This window comes from Aethalodelphis obliquidens, unplaced genomic scaffold, assembly GCF_003676395.1.
Source record: "Aethalodelphis obliquidens isolate GAN/ISIS:26980383/991018 unplaced genomic scaffold, ASM367639v1 scaffold2, whole genome shotgun sequence".
In the NCBI taxonomy this organism is placed as follows: Eukaryota; Metazoa; Chordata; class Mammalia; order Artiodactyla; family Delphinidae; genus Aethalodelphis; species Aethalodelphis obliquidens.
In genome coordinates, this window is record NW_020837946.1 from 77,537,827 (window position 1) to 77,550,228 (window position 12,402).

The 12,402-nt window shown below is 39.0% G+C and overlaps 1 protein-coding gene across 4 annotated transcripts in view; it reads right to left on the reverse strand.

Annotated features, from left to right (window-relative positions):
• The window catches only part of FMNL2 (formin like 2), a 304,003-nt gene that overhangs the window by 163,257 nt on the left and 128,344 nt on the right, over positions 1–12,402 (reverse strand). The window lies entirely within an intron of this gene.

Below are 12,402 nucleotides of genomic sequence, written 5' to 3' on the forward strand. Positions count from 1 at the left end.
CAAATAAATATGTTTGTAAAGCTTTCTCTTGGCAGTGAATTCACTAAGCTTCCTCTCAAACTGTTCTTTCCCTGTAGGATGGGGGTGGGGTAGTCTTGCTTAAGACAGTGAGGCAAATGCAGCCTCTCCCTGCATCCCCCAAGCCCCCTCCTCCCCACATCCCAACCAGAAAACAATATCCTTATTCAAAGACTCACTGGATTTCCCCTTAATGGAATACTCTTACCACACTTAAGTTAAATATGCTTGGGGTTTTGGGGTTTTTTTTAACATTTATAAAGTTATTTGTATGGAGGAAGTATTTTCAGTTTTCAAACAACCATCAGACAAATTTTCAAATGCACACACACATACACTCTCACTTTTAAGTTGAAAACTACCCATTTCAGAATATTTTAAATTCTATAATAATTTTACTTTAAAAATAACCAACAGCAAACATCAAATACCTATTCTTCTACCACTGGTGAGCGACCTTGAACATGAGAATTTCTCATGTCCAGAAGCTACCAGGAAAACCGAAAGACACCCTTCCACAACTGGCTTTTTTTTTTTTTTTTTTCAAGACAGGAAGCATTAATGCACCAGAGACTCCCAATTCCCTAAGAACATCTTGTTTTCCTTCAGTTAAGCAAATCTCTTCTGCATCACTGCTTACAGCCTGAACCCTAAAGCCATTGATCTCTCTTTTTAATTAGGCTGTTCATTGAGAAAACAGCAACACGGACTTTCAAAATTACATGAGCAAGAAAAACGTACTGGGTGCCAAGACCCAGGACTGAAGCAAATATTTAAAGTCATTTTGTAAATGTTGGGTATCTGATGGAAAAACTGAGAAATTCTGGACCTGCACACCAGTGGCACTGTTAAAATTCAGCATGTGAGGGGGGAAGGAGGCCAAAATAAACCACATGTGAAGTGACTGGAGCCATTACATTAGAAATTGCTTACCCGGGAGCTTCTGGCAATAGTTTGATTCAAAACAAGTGCCCAGTGTAGGGGATCCATTATCTGGCCCCAACTCTGCGGATACATTAAGCACCAGTGACGAACACCTGCACCCTTTACAAATATATCATAAGCATCTGGCTCATGCAAACTGCATCTTCCTTACACAAAGACAGAAGCCTGAATCATGGGTAGTTTTTTCCCCCTCTGCAAGGAAAAGTGTCTGTGTATGCATTTCTCAAGAGTCACCAAATTTTTGTAGCTATTAGCTATTAGCTACAAAAATAGCTTCAAGAGATGAACAATCCCTATAGTAAGGAGTCTAGAAACACATGTGTACAGTTACAGTGCTGGAGCCTTGGCAAGCCCTCTGCTAGTAAAGGAGAGTTGGAGAGCGTGGACACAGTAATGAGCTATTAAGTGCAAATAATGTCAAAGCGGAATCCTTCCCTGGGGCTCGGCGTCAGGGAGGGAGGGCACAATAGACACAACAGAGGACAGCAGTCTAACTGGCCATCTGCTGTTCAGCTCCTGATGACAACTCCTAAGGAGTTGTCCGTCCCTGGGAAGAGTTCTGAGCTTCCAAGCCTAGGCTTAGGAAGTCTGCCATGCATGTCATGTACCAAGTTCAGGGACAGAATCCAATTGTAGTTAGCTGAACTGGGTTGAAAACCTCTTGAACCCACAAGCAAAAACTAGTAGAACTGTCACTTTTTTTTTTTTTTTTTAACTTGTCTGTAGTTCCAGTTATGGAAATAGCTGATTCTAATTTTAACCAGCACCTACTACTGTTTCAGCACATTCCTCTGGTTAAAGGCAACGATGACTTTCCAGTCAGTGACTACAATGACACAGACATGAACTTGGAGAATTATGCTTACAGTTTTCAGCCACACCAAGATGTTATTTTAAGTATTTCTTTTTAAAGTTAATGTATCATGAGGAAACGTTGTCTGATCTTTATGGAATTCCTTCTGCTATAGGATTATACCATAAGATTTATATTTAATAGCCTCATATACTCAAATACAGCTGATACACAAAAATTTTGCATCCCTTGGCAGGAAGAGATGGATTTTTCTTTTTTCTTTCTTTTTTTCAAATAGAATAAACGATTCGTACCTTCAGTGAGCCTGTAACCACGGAGAGATATGCTTCTGACTCATGAAACAGAAGACCACATGAGAGAACTCACAAAACAAGGCCTAGAGAAAGACAGTTGATTCTTTTTCTTAATAATTCATCAGTGACCTCAGTCTACCTGATGTTTTATAAGACTATAAAAGACTAATAACTGGAACAGTACCAGGAAGAGGTTGCAGCGGCAGCCAACATTTATAGACTGCCAGACACTTTCAAAGGCTTTGAAACATATCATTTAATTGTCACTACTACTCTATGAAATAGGTAAGTAAAATTACCCCATTTTTGTAGGTGAAGAAAATAAGGCTTAGAGAAGTTTAAAGAAAAAACAAACTACCTAAGTCACTCAGCAATTAAGTGGAAAAGCCAGAATTCAAATCCAAACTGTCTAGGTTGAGAATCTATACTCCTCATCACATGGTCTTATATGCAAAACCCATCGAATCCAGTCTTACAAAAATGATCATACACATTTCTCCAAAGATGACATACAGATGGCCAATAGGCACATGAAAAGATGCTGAACATTACAAATTATTAGAGAAATGCAAATCAAAACTACAATGAGAGGGCTTCCCTGGTGGCGCAGCAGTTGAGAGTCCGCCTGCCGATGCAGGGGACGTGGGTTCGTGCCCCGGTCCAGGAAGATCCCACATGCCACGGAGTGTCTGGGCCCGTGAGCCATGGCCGCTGAGCCTGCGCGTCCAGAGCCTGTGCTTCACCGTGGGAGAGGCCACAGCTGTGAGAGGCCCGCGTGCCGCAAAAAAAAAAAAAAAAAAAACTACAATGAGGTATCACCTCACACAGGTCAGAATGGCCATCATTAAGAAGTCTACAAATAAATGCTAGAGAGGGTGTGGAGAAAAGGGAATCTTCCTACATAGTTGGTGGGAATGTAAACTGGTGCAGCCACTATGGAGAACAGTATGGAGATTCCTCAAAAAACCAAAAATTGAGTTGCCATGTGATCCAGCAATCCCACTCCTGGGCATATATCTGGACAAAACTATAATTTGAAAAGATACATACACCCCTATGTTCATAGGAGCACTATTCACAATAGCCAAGACATGGAAACAACCTACATGTCCATCGACAGATGAATAGATAAAGATGTGGTGTGTGTGTGTGTGTGTATATATATATATATATATATATATATATATATATACACATACACACAACGGAATACTATTCAGCCATAAAAAAAGAATGAAATAATGCCATTTGCAGCAACATGGACGGACCCAGAGATTATCATACTAACTGAAGTAAGTCTAAAAGAAAGACAAATATCACATGATATCACTTCTGTGTGGAATCTAAAATATAACACAAATGAACTTATCTATGAAACAGAAACAGACTCACAGACATAGAGGACAGACTTGGGGTTACGGGGGGTGGTTGCTAAGGGATGGACTGGGAGTTTAGGGTCAGCAGGTGCCAACTATTACATACAGGATGAATAAACAACAAGGTCCTACTGCATAGCACAGGGAACTATATTCAATATCCTATGTTAAACTACAATGGAAAAGAATTTTAAAAGAATGTATATATGTATAACTGAATCACTTTGCTATACAGCAGAAATTAACACAACATTGTAAATCAACTATACTTCAATTTTAAACAATTTTTTAAAACAAAATCAACATTTTTTAAAGCTATAAAGAGAAAAAATATGATCATAAACTTCCCCCCAGGCTGATGAGCGTCAGAGAAGAGCAAGAATGAATAAGACTCGGTGCGTCACATTATCACTAATTACTGTATAGTATGAGTCCTGCTACTTGTGGAATATGCTGCTTCAGATACGAATGGAAAGGAATCCATGTACATGCAGTTAGGCTGTAACCAGAAGACAAATATTAACTGGAGGAAAAAAAATCCTATCCTCTTCTAAAAAAGATTTGTACGGTAAAAGAAAATACACAGTTCCAGTTCTGTGGATTTAAGTATTACAAAAAAAAAAAAAAAAAGGCACACATGCTAAGGCTTTGTATTTCTTCCTTTCAAAGCTCAGTATTCATTTAGGTATTTGAGACTTCTACAGTGACCTGTCATTGACTGTTTACATAAGCATCTGGCAGAGAAAGGTAAGATGCTGCCTCCTGGGTCCTAAACAAGGCTCTACTGTGCTCAGTGTAACTGAGGTCACCTGAGTAAATCCACTGGGCTCCTCTCCATGGTGAAGGAAAGTTCACAATTGAAATCAGTTTGTGTAAAGTTGGCTGAGGCAGTGTGAGTTAAACAACAAGGTCCTACGTATAGGACCCAAATGGATTACCATTTGGGAATTGCCCAAAGGGCGGAAAGGAGTCATAAAGGAAGGCAGTGATCCCCCAGACTAGCATTAGGCTTTATTTATGCAACTAATTTTCCTCCGTCAGTCTACCAAGAATGGTCCAAAAGCAGTAGATTGAAAACAGGATATAAATAAAACTGGTTCGACATGATGCTAATTCCCTAGAAGATCTGACAATATCAGATTGATCTGAACAACAGAGATGACCTAACTGGACAATCCTACATGTAAAACAGATATCTAACCTGAATTGCTTAGTTTGCATAATACAGTTTGCAGGAAGGCTGTATCTATGTCAGTGGTTGTCAACTCTGACTACAAGTTAGAATCACCTGAGAAGTTTTATTAAAAAATATCAATGCCTGGGCCCTGCCCTAGCAATTAAATCGGAATCTCTAGGGAAGGAGCCTGACCATCACTGTATTTTTACAGCTCCCCACTCGTAACTCATATGAAACCAGGGTAGAGAAGTACTATTAAAAAGGCCAATATCTTGCTTTTTGGCTGTTGACAGTGCTACATCAGTCAGAGGCATGAGCAAGTTAATCATACAAAAGGAAATGGATGATTATGAAGGAGGGGGAGTGTCAAAATTTGGTCAGTTAAATATCAATATTTTAAGAAAACATAGCACAAACTGGCTTTTTTCAATTAAATTATCTACTGGGGGATCTAAATCTCTTGAGTAAACTGGGTAAGCAGGCAGATAAATGCAGACAGAGGTATTTTATCTAGAACTGCTCTCGCTGAAAAGAAGGTTTTAAAATCATAAACCTAAACTTTTTATACAGGTAGTGTTTTCTTTAGAGAACAATAAAAGAGTACATACAATAAATTTATTTAAACACCCACACAGAGTCATACTGGCTACGCAGAAACACATACATACGCTTAAAACCTGCCAACAGATACAGGAGATGCTCCTGCGTATACATGCATGTATTTTACAAAATTTGATGAATGTGTACAGACTTTGAAACTGTGCCTAACACTGAAGTCAAAATTTTGTTTCTACTATGCTCAAAAATGAGTCATCCAGGAGGAAAACACTAGGCTCCTATTCATAGACCCTCTGGAGGTCTCCCTGGAGAAGTGAACAGTACACTCAAGTCTGGCAATATTTTAACTGCATACATCTGGTTTTGCTGTATGGAGTATTCTTGAAAATGCCTACTATCACGAATCCTAGGTCACTGCACAGACCAATTAGCCCTTGGTAGATGGTCAACATTCCCAAAGTTATTTTTGATATAGAAATTATCTAAGTAAACCATCTTGGGTGCAACTCCTAGTTCTAAGTCAGACAAAAGAAGAGTAAGAATGTTATTCAATTTGTGAGTTGTGGTAGTCAGATTAGATCTGCTAGGCCAACAGGTAGTTGTAGTCTGATGCATCCTCAAGATGTGAGTCTGTCTGCTCAGGGTCAGCTACACCACCTGGCTTGACTCATTGTGGGATCCAGGCTGAAGAGGCAGTAGCTAGCTGGAGCATATTTTTCTCATGACAATCATAGGAGCACAATAGCCCAATGACACTTAAGGCATCTGCTTGCGTCATATTCATTTATATTCCATTGGCCAAATAGGTTACAGTCCAAGCCCAACATCATTGGAGCAGGAAAAATACTCTTATGCAGTGTAAGTCACCTAGCAGAGGAGAGAGGAGAGACATGAAAATAATCTAATCTATAGCATCCACGATCCATGAATCTGCCAGTTATAAGACAAATCAAAACACGGAGGGTTAGTGAAAAACTCACAACATCATACAGACTCTAAAAGTGCCATATTTTTAAAAGTTAGGTGGAAATGAAGATGAGGTGCTCTAGAACTGTAGGAGGAGTTCTGGTGATGAAAAACTTGGTTGCTGAAGCACATGTAAGATAGTTTAAATAAAACAGGTTCATGAAAACAGAATGGAAAATGCAGATTTTCTAAATTAATGTTTTGTGTATTATTTTATATATATATCTAATCCTTAATATACTTTCCATTGTTTTATCTATGTTCTGAGAAGCCTATATATTCAAACTCAACACTCTGGATATCCTTCTTAAGAAAATAGGATACTGCCTTATTTGAGGGTTGCCTTATATTCAGACTCAAACGGTTTTTATTTACTATATTTGCTTTAAAATCCACCAGGCCACATATTTTAATCTGGTCTTTCTACTTAGTCCACATGAATTTTTTAGTAAAACTCATCTTTGTCTTTACGATACTTTCATCAGTAAGTACAAGGCAATAAAACTTCCTGAAATTCCACTCTCATGCTGCATCTGCCTTTATATAATGGGTATTTGTTCCAACCACGCAATGTTAAACACACACGATTTTCAATGTAGAGGACTAGTCCTTACTATACTAAAAACAAACACAGTTCAACACCATAATACTGGAATGATGTTTTGTAATTGTGTTATTTGGTGTATTTTACCTCCTTATAATGATAACTGGGAGATATTTCCATCAGGTTATTCAGACAATGTAACCTCAGTCCTTAAGGTCCCCTGAAGGCCCTAAACGAGCCTAGGGAAGTAGAACTGTTTTGCTTTTAAGTAGTTTATATACTGTGGTTCTGTGTAAGCTTTAATTTGGGAAACAAAGGTTCTATTTTAACTTTTTTAACCATCAATTATGAATTATCAATAGTGTTTAGACCAGTTTAAGCAAGGGTTCAAGTTTCCTGAGGCTTGGTTTAGCAGACTGTGCTGACTCAATAAAAATTACATGTGGTATGAAGGTATGAATCAACAATGGGGCATTAAATTTAGAACCTGCTATGTTTACATGTATATATTTTGTGTGTATATATACACCATGCATCACTTCATTTAACCAAAGACACCTTTACTGGAACCATGTCAGACCATAATTATAAAGGATCCAAGTCATTTTTATATTGTTGTTGTCCAAACGATATTCAACATCCATCTTCTGCTTCCCTCTGCCTTTTTAAAAAAATTTTTCAGTGTAAAATTATGTAAGAACCCCACCTATGTGGAGTGGCCAGGACCTGAGAGGCTCCAAAAACCTAATCAATCAACAATCTGCTCAAGACTCCAATCTTGTTTATTGCTCTTTTTAATTTTTTTCTGAGACCCTAATTTGTCATGATCTCAGATCTACAGCAAGGAAAACTGAAAGGAATCGGAGAATCAATACCCAAGTTCAAGACAGGGTGGGTAGCCCAGCACCAGAATCTGGACACCATGGTTTGTTTTTCTTTGGGAGACTTTTCAATGGTCATGTAATCCCAACCCCTCATTTTACAGATGGTGAAGAGACTTTCCTAGTTCACACGGGTATTTCTTGAGCTCCCACCCATCCCAGAATTTACTAAGGAAAATTTTAGTTCCACAAGTGAAAAAGCTAGTGATGAGTAGACTTTTCTCTAGTAAGTTTTTTTTTTTAATTGGAGTATAGTTGATTTACAATGTTGCGTTAGTTTCCGCTGTACAGCAAAGTGAGTCAGTTATACATACACATATATCCATGCTTTTTTAGATTTTATTCCCATAGAGGTCATTACAAAGTATTGAATAGAGTTCTCTGTACTATTCGGTAGTTTTTGTGGGTTTAAGGAGCTCACTATTGGCCTATAATCCCTGTTAACTAAGGCAGCGAAATATTTTCTTAATTGTGCAGGATCAACATGACCAACTTTCTGACTAGAAAGATATCAAGCTACTTGCCATATCTTTTCAGAAAAATTAAGCATTCCCATACCTTCTGTTTCTAACCAGGGGCATTTTCATGTCTTGGGAACTAAATGGTGTTTATAATCATGCTGTTTGAAGATTGCAAAGGTTAATAGCATGTTATACAAATTATCAGTGCAACTTCCCAGACAGGAAATTCTGCCCCCAAATTAGTCAGACAAGGGACTCACCTCTCAGCCCAGACCTCTTCCCATGAGCTCTTACTTCTTAGAGGTGAGGATTTCATGGTCAGCACAATTATTATTTTTCTAAAACCCCATAAACATCTGTCAGACTAACTTCAGGCAGGGTGTTCAGTCTCAAGTGGAGAGTTCTTGTAGAGTCTGTTATTTAGGAACTGGATGACCTTTGTGCAAGTCAAACTCCATCTCTCATCTATAAAATGTTGGGAATACTTTTCCTTTATGGGAAAATAAACAGAAAACAAACACAAATGGCTAATAAAAATATATCACCAAAGAGTAAAGATAGCTGGTCCTTTAAGTACAGCCATTCCTGGAATGGTGAAAGCTTGGGGTATTTCAACCAGCTGCCACCAAAGACTCTTTGAAAGGAAGCCACGTTGTTGAAAACATTTACAGTCTCCTTCGGGTACCATTTAAGGCAGAAACTTTGAAATGAACTGTTGTTGTGCTCATAAAAGAGAAGGGACTACCCCATCCCCCAAAACCCTGGCATGGCAGGCGCCCTACTCAAGGGATAGTTGGCCTTTCTAGAAATGTATAATCACCCAAGATGTTAAATCTAAGACTGAGTCCATTTTCAGTGTCAATACCTCAGTCTAAGAGGTTGAACATCTATCCTCATCCTCTTGGTATTCACATCTAAAAATTATAAAGAGAAATAAAACTAACAGCTTTCAGAGTCATTCAGAGGCAAACTAACATCCCAGAATTTACTCAACAGCTACAAAGCATTATGTTAGCTGTATTTTATATGGATGTGAAGATGAATCAGATACAAATACTATCTCAAACAACTTCCAGTATTCTATCACCATGCATTTTACATCTGAATAGCAGTTACCAATTTCTGAAAATGACTTCACTCACTTTCGCATAATTATTCAAGGTGAGTTATGTACATAGAGTTTCCTTCATTTTATAGATAAGCAAACAGGTTTCAAAAGATTAAATGACTTGCCCATAGAGAGTAAGCTGTAGGGGTGAAGCTCCAAGTTTTTATTCACCCACTATGTTATGTAGCCCCCCAAAAAGACAAAAATCCCTGTAGTCAACTTAGTGATATGCATAACACAACACTTGACACCCCTTCAAATGGCTGTGACTGTTTTCCTCTGCTTTCCAGCCTTCAGATCAAGAACTGTTACATAAAAGCTCCACGGCTACATAGGTCCACTCAGACCCAACTAATGGTCATTAATCCTTGTCAACAAAGCTCAGTCTACACATGCATCTGAAATAAGTGCTGACTGCATCTTAATTACATCAAGTTACTTAAGCTCATTTTCCACTTAATTAAAATGCTTTGCATTTAGAGGCAGAACTCTTCAGTCAACATTCAGACCAAAACAAACTGTGAGTCAGAGCTAATAGCCTTTCCTGATGTTGAGGTAGAGTGGCATAGGGACACGACCACAAGATAACACTCTGGTTGGGAAAGCAAGATGGGACAAGAGCAAAGACAGTTCCCTGGTTTGGTTCTAAGTAAATTTGGCCTGTGATGAAACAAACTCCTGAGGGGCAGAAAATCCCAAATGGGATAAAATACACAAATATTCATGGTCCAAGAAATTCAGTATGTACCTTTCTTACACTAAGAGTTTCCTAACAGAGGAGTAATGTCAATATTTTCTATGGAGACGTTTCAATGCTGGGACTGCACAGGCAGCATGAAATGAGCGAAAGCAACTGTTCAGTCAAACAAAATGCGGTGTTTGGCCTTGATTTTTTGGATATTATAAGCAAAAGGAACTTCGTTCGACTCATATCATCCCCATAATTTTCTCAATTCTCTGAATCACCATGTGAGTATTACATATGTATTAGACATCTCAGTACATTACCAAAAAGCAGACCACAAACGATAGTTTGGGGACTCCTGTATCCTCTGTTTTCCATCCCCACGATTCAAGGACGGTGACTCAAAACACACATATACAAATGTACAGCTATTAAAAAAAAATTCACACACAAAAATCACCTTGACTTTATGCTAGGCACAAGTTCTTCTTATTCTATTACTGTATTTCTTTCCTGTACCAAAGTGGTCACAAGATCACAACCTACTACATAGATTACAAGATCCAATCTTGACGTACAGCTTGAAAAAAAAAAAAACACTTCACTGGATCTCACAATACACAGTGGCCCCCCACCCAGAAGGAACCTATATTTGAGGCTCTGCCATGTGCCATTATAGTTCCCAAAAGAGGAACTCGTGGTATTCACAACTTCCTTAAACTTCTATGTTCATTATTCCTCTTAATCTTCACAATAGCCCTTAAAGCAGATACTATCATTTGCACCACTTTGATGGGAAACCAAGGCTCAGAAGGGTCAAGTAACTTGCCCAAAGTTACATAATCAGTAGCAGAGCTGGAAGGCACAGGCAAACTGTGTGACTGCAAAAGGGGACTCTAGGAATGGCATAAATCACGACATGACACAGATCTATAATCCCTTATCTGAGTCAAATGGAATTCAGAATTCACAATTCTTTCAGAATTGAGAAAAGTAACAAACAGTGCCATGTCTTCCTTAACCCTCACAGTGGTGTCTGGGTTAAAACAGTAGTCAAAACAGTAGCAGAAGAAATGTGCACACCAAGTGAGATAAATCGAGACTGTAAGTAGCTTCCCTTTAGCTGAGGTCAGGGTGACTGCCAGGCGAGCTCAAGTTTGGCCAGGCTCTGCCAACCAATGAATTATTGTAAAAGAAAAATTCTTTCCTGAAGCTTTTAATCTGAAATACGTACCAATACAGGGTTGCAGACCTGTACAAAAAAACACAAATTGAAGATGTAGGTGACTGAAGTGGTTTCACATGCACTGACTGGACATCGAGAGCCTGTTGATCTTTTATTACCAGGAATTAGAAGGTACTACATCAGGTAACTGAAGACACTTCAGGACACCACTGGGAGGTTTCTATTTCAATAAAGGAAGATTATGATATGTCTGATTCATAAAGACTCCGCTACTGTAATGCAGAAAGGCTAGATTAATCAGAGCAATGAAATCACTCAGCTTGACCATATTATCGTAAGAATGTCGCTATTATACTGTCACTTTGTATTTGAAAAGAAACTCATCTTTCTTCCAGTGGGTAGTGCACAACCCAATCTTTAGATGACAGCAGATCTGATGACCTATTCTCAGTGTTGGCTGTGCTCTGGAATCCCCTGGGGGGGTTTAAAAAATCTTGACGCCAGGGTCCCTCTCCTGAGATTGTGAATCAGTCAATATGGGCTCAGTACAGGGCACAGCCTGGTGTTTGAAAATTTCAAATGCTCCCCAGAGCGCTCCTATTATGCAGCTAAGTTTGAGAACCACTGGGTTAAAAAACACATGCCAAGATGGGCTCCTCGTCTCAAAGAAACGACCTGGCGATGTCACAGGCGAAGAGTACTATTTCCCAAAATATCATCATCCTTCAGAACCCCAAACTAACTAATAACCGGCCTCCAAGTGATCCAGCATAAGAAGAGGTTCCTATTTATAAATTTCAGGGAGTGTGAGAAGACAGGGTTAAAAGTTTCTAAATCTAACCACAAGGAAACAAATGCTGGCTCCCGCTCTGGAGCGGGGCTGCTACAGAACCAGACCCAGGCGCCGACCTCCACACCCACGTGGACTGTACTGAGAGCTCATTCTTCTGCTTATTTTTGGTCCCTTGCTTTTTTATGGCACCCTGCAGTCAAGTGCTAGGTACAGGAAGCTAAAGAGCTTTCTGGTAAATAATTTGGCTTTCTTTGTCCAGAAGAATAAATATATCTTACTTGCTCAATGTAAACAGCCTTTCACTCCTCAGAGGATCAAAATGAGGGGCTTGAACAGCCTCACTTTGTTTAGTGAAAGACGTGATTTGTAACTGCATTTTCCCGAAGGCAGAATGTGGTCCCAACTGCCAAGGGAGTTAAGCTCATATCCCTTGGATGTTCAAATGGAACAAAGGGCAAAAATGAAAGCCCAGCTCAGATAAAAACTAAGACAACAGCCTCCAGGACTTCTCTGCACGCTCTCTCTCTTTTCTTTTCTTTTCTTTTTTTTTAATGGGACAACTTGGAAAATTAAACCTTCCAAACAACTTAAAGTTAC